Raw genomic sequence first — 5040 nt, forward strand, 5'->3', positions numbered from 1 at the left:
ATTGAGGCTAGGATTGCACAATCCAGGGATGCTAAGAAACAATCTCAAAAGGTTGTTTAGGTGGGACAAAGCTCAAATACTCAAGTTGATGTTGGAAAAGAAACACTACTAAGGGCTGCAGAAGGACCTAATCAATATCAGGAATTCAATGACCTTCTTTCACCACTAAGAGTGTCTCTTCAACATAACTATATGAGTTGCAAGAAAGCTTTAAGAAAGAACATCAATTTTATAAGAGCAGTGGTGGTAAAGATTGACAACTTCCTAGAGAAAGAATTGTGATGAACATAAATGATGGTGGAGTGGACAGGTGTCTTCAGGTTACTTTGGGAAATCTTTAAACATTGAGAGCATCTGAATTGGATGTTATGATTGACAAAGTACACCAAGTAATTCCTAAAGACACTCAACTTCGACATGAGCTTCAAAAGGCATAGATAGCAGCTTTTCCAGAAGCCTATCTATCTCCAGATAAGGGAATTGTTTATGTATGCCCTTCAACCAAGCATGCCAAGCATCTCTATCTTCCCAAACATTGTGTCTATCAAACTTAAGGCTACTCATGACTTTACAGTCTTATTTAAAGATCAAGAAGAGCAAGAAGCATGAGGATATGAAGATGATAAAGATCTTGGAAAGATACCTTGTAGACTATGACAACATGTTGCCAACTACTAAGTATAATCTAAGGAAAGATGAGGATGATGATGAGTAAAAAGATGATCAAAAACCTTCTGGATCAAATCCAAGTCAATCCTCCAAGGCAACTAGTAGCAAGGACAAAAAACAGGAAGATAAGAAGAATGATGGGAAGAAAAGAGAAAGTGAGAGGAGAACCAAAAAGAATCATGATGGCTCATAATTACACTAAACCTTAAAAATCCAAACACAACCAGCTCAAACCTCAACTCAACCTTCAACATTAAATATCTTAAACATCAAACCACCTCAAACCTCAAAGCCTAAATTTCTATTCAAGCAAACTGCTAACTTTTTCCTAAAAATTCCAATCACCACAAGCCAGACAAGTCTCAAGAAAATCACAGCCCTGCCTTTAGCCAAGTCTTCACTAAAAGTTAATCTCAAATCTATTGGAAGAAAGACTAAGAAATCCAAGCTTACAAAGAAAGGAGAAGTCACTAAAAGGGCCATCTGGAACTGTTTCAAGCAATATGACTTTCTACCTTTGAATTGGTGCATCTCAGATGAATATCATTTTGAACAACTTGCTAAGGAAATAGTCAGAGTCTGGGTTGTATCTCTTAGAGAAGTTAGAATTTTCTATGAAGATGGGTCCTTCACCTTTCTTGGTAGTGATTTAATGGATTCTCTTTCTCCCACAGTATAATGACTCGTATATTTTTGTATTATTTAAATGCGTAACTAAGGTTTTATTAAATGAATAATATATATGTATAGCTTCTTCCAGCTATGTGTTGTTTTATTTTTATCTGTGTAGGTGATTATGGTATACAGGATTGTTCGTGTAATTAATTATTAAGTATACTGAATTGTTTTCACTTTTAAAATTGGATTTAATACAAATTTAATTGCATAAATATTTGGAATGTCTTTAAAATTATTTTATTGGTTTTATAATTACAATAATTTCGATAAATTATGAAATACGAAACAGAATTAAGCCGTCAGGTATTAAATTTTATACGTGTCAAATTTCCAGGAGTGTTGGCTTCGTGTAATACTGTGATTTGCTGTGAGTTGATAAAAAAAATAATATTGAGGAGATAAACACGGCTGTGTTCATCCCCTCCTTCCCCAACTCTTTCGGTTTCAATCTCTGTGAACTTTCCTCTCCCACTCGCATCTCTCCTTCTTCTCCTTATTTCCTCTCTTCCTTTTCCTGTTTACGGCGCTTCGCCGCTTCTGCCGCCGTTACTCCGGTTTCAGGCCGCTGTCATGCATTCCGGTAAGCCGCCGCCTGAATTCTTTTGGGCTTGATGGTTGTTGATGGGTGCGTGTATAGTTTATATGTATATACCTGTCCATGTGTGTGTGCTGGTGGTCTGTGTGTGTTTTGTGGTTCTTTTGTTCTGGTCGATTTTCCGGTCGGGTGCAGCGTTTCCGGCTGCCTGTTCCTGTGTTGTGTTACACGCGAGAGCGTGTGCTGTTCGTGATGATTGATTCTTTATTATTTCTGATTTTCTGATGAATTAAAGTGATGGAATTTGAATGGTTATTTGGTGATTTATTCGATCAATTTCTATAATTCGTAGTAAATATTTAAGGTATTTACTCGATTATTTGGTATTATATTTTGAATAAATTCCCGTAATTATTTGGATCATATTTCAAAGGTTATAATAATTAATCGGTGAGGTTCGCGTCGGAAACCCAAGTTCATCGGGTACCCGCGAATTTCGTCGCCGTTAGCAGTGAATATCGGTGAGCAGACGGTGGACCATGATGAATTATTCTGAGTCCTAATATTTTAAAATAAATAATTTAGTTTGCATGTTATTGTAGTCGAAATAAAAAGTAATCGTAGTTAAATAATTCAGTTCGGGAATTATTTGGATTGATTGTTGGTTTGCTGGGTTATGATATGAATTGTAATTGTTAGTTGGATTGCGATTGTGTTTGATTGGTTTGACGTCGAAAAGTTCGATGGGTTTGCCGATAAATAAAGGAGGTGCTGCCCAATTTCCGAGGAATCGAACTACGGAAATACGGGAGCATATCCGGTAATTATCGGGCTGTCGAATGAGTATATATAAACACATATATATGTTTTATACGAAATCTGATTGTATGTTGTGGTGAACTGTTTTTCCAAAAGTAATAACCCTAGTTTTGTAACATGACGAGTATATGTATTTTTCCGAAAATGAACACCGAACCGATTTTTGAGAACATGAACCCTAATTGTTGTGTGTGTTGTTATAATATGAATAATTACGAGTCAGAGTTGTTATCGTTTGGGTAGGTTTGGTATCGAGGATATGTCAAGCATAACTGGTTGTCTAACATAGGGTAGTTCGACTCTGTAGGTTCTAGTCGAAAAACCCGAAAGATGACGTCGGACCAAAGATAGCCTAGTGATCAGTCGACAAGCTCGGCGAGGTTCCGAACAAAGGACCTGAATGCTGAAGTCGGATCCAGTATAGTCTGATAGTAAGGCGATAAAGCCATGCGTCCAAGGTCAATCAGGAATAGTTGTAAAGCTCTTCAAGGCAAGTACCCCTGACCATTTTTTTATGGTTCAGTATGTATGAATAGCTAAATGTTTTATTCTCGTAATGGAACATAAACATTTTAAGTTACGTATCCCCTGTAGTTATAAATCACTGTTTTCAAATTATTTTTGGGAAAAGTAACTTTGAAAGGTACCTATCTCGAAGGAAATGCTTTGCGAACTGGATTTTATATGTGTGCTGGTTAAATAAATGATTTTGAAATGAGATAGGTACAAGTGTTTTGAAAACTAGATAAAATGGTCAGATATGGGATACATTAGGGCCGGAGTAGGCCTATTGAGGTGGCGTAAGAGGCTAATTCGGTTGCACAAAATATATAACCGATTAGACCCGCAGGTCAGAGACCTAGCTAGTCTCTGAGTTCCAGAACAGGTATATGGGATGGCAGTGGGAGCCACCTGGTGTTGATAGCCTGATCAGCTGTCTTCACATATCCGTACGTATCTGCTTTGGCTTTGTGATTCTCGTAACGGAACAAGTGAGTTATACAGTGGATTTAGGAATGAAAATGGCACGCTAGAATTAAACTTTGGTATTTGTACACAGCATACAACTGACGTTATTGTTTTACAGAGCATGCTAGTTTTGAATATCCAGTTTATGAATGTTTACTTGTTTTCTAACGAGTTATGAATTTTGTTCCTATAACTGCTTTACTTTAAATCATTTTTCCTTGTTGTTCATATAGTGGTATTGCTGAGCAATTGATTGCTCACCCTTGTAGAATGTTTTATATATGTATTGCAGATGCCTAGGAGATTCTTTCGCGGTAGTCAGGGCAGAGTTCCAGTTCCTTTCGTGTCAGGCTCCTCTAAGGTAGTTGTGTTGGACCAAGGGTGGTCTGTTGAGTTGCTGTGTTAAGTTAGCTGCGTCAGGATGATTGTTGTAAGTTTGTTTGTGTTAGTTGTAACCTGAATCATACTTAAACCTGGAAAAGATCTTGGTAAAGGGGTCGTAGTTATATCCTATTATTGAATTGTTTATCTTATGGTTGTTGTTGATGACGTCAACTCCTGACCCCGGGGTTGAGGCCGTCACAGTTGGTATCAGAGCTACAGGTTTGAGTCCCTGATTTAGGTTAGGAATAGAGTCAAAAGAGTACAGGAAGGTTTACATATAGATGTAAGTCAGCAACTCAATAAGAGGAGTGAGTCTATGAGTTCAGTCAAGGTTTCCGGAAGCGTAACCCTGACATTTATTGAGGATTGACGGAACTGACCTAAACTAGAGTATGTTTTCTTTGACTATGTATTATTAGTAATGTCCAATAGAGATTTCTAGTTTCCATTTTGAGAATTCGAGTCTGATTGGGAAAAGTCAGCTTTTGAGCAGACCCTTGATGTGTCAGCTAAAGAGACGTTAACGCTATTTCTAAATATCATATTTTCTATGGCGAGGAATGTTATTAGACTGATTGTGTAACCTTGGTGAGTTCAGATAGCGTGATAATAGTCAGGGGTTGTTATGACGACTAAGTTTGGTAGTGAATGTCGATCAGAACAGGAGGTGATATCTTTGAACCCTTCTATTTCTTCCTTGAAATGTATTTTATTTCCAGAGTAATTGTTTCCTATTCCATAAGTTGCTTATCTTTCCTGTGAGAAAGTTGTGAACCCGAAGTAAGCTACTTAGGGTTTTGTTGATCTCATTACAAATCAGATTCTTTCTTTTCTATTTGTGAATTTCTTATCTGAACATTGTTTCTTTCCTCGGTGACTTTTTCGGGTGATTGGGGCAAACAATGCATATGAATTGACCATTTGTCTATGTGACAAAAGGGTCTGGTGGGACGCCACCAAGTTATATATTATGAACAGTGCGGTAC

This window comes from Apium graveolens, chromosome 2, assembly GCF_009905375.1.
Source record: "Apium graveolens cultivar Ventura chromosome 2, ASM990537v1, whole genome shotgun sequence".
NCBI lineage: Eukaryota > Viridiplantae > Streptophyta > Magnoliopsida > Apiales > Apiaceae > Apium > Apium graveolens.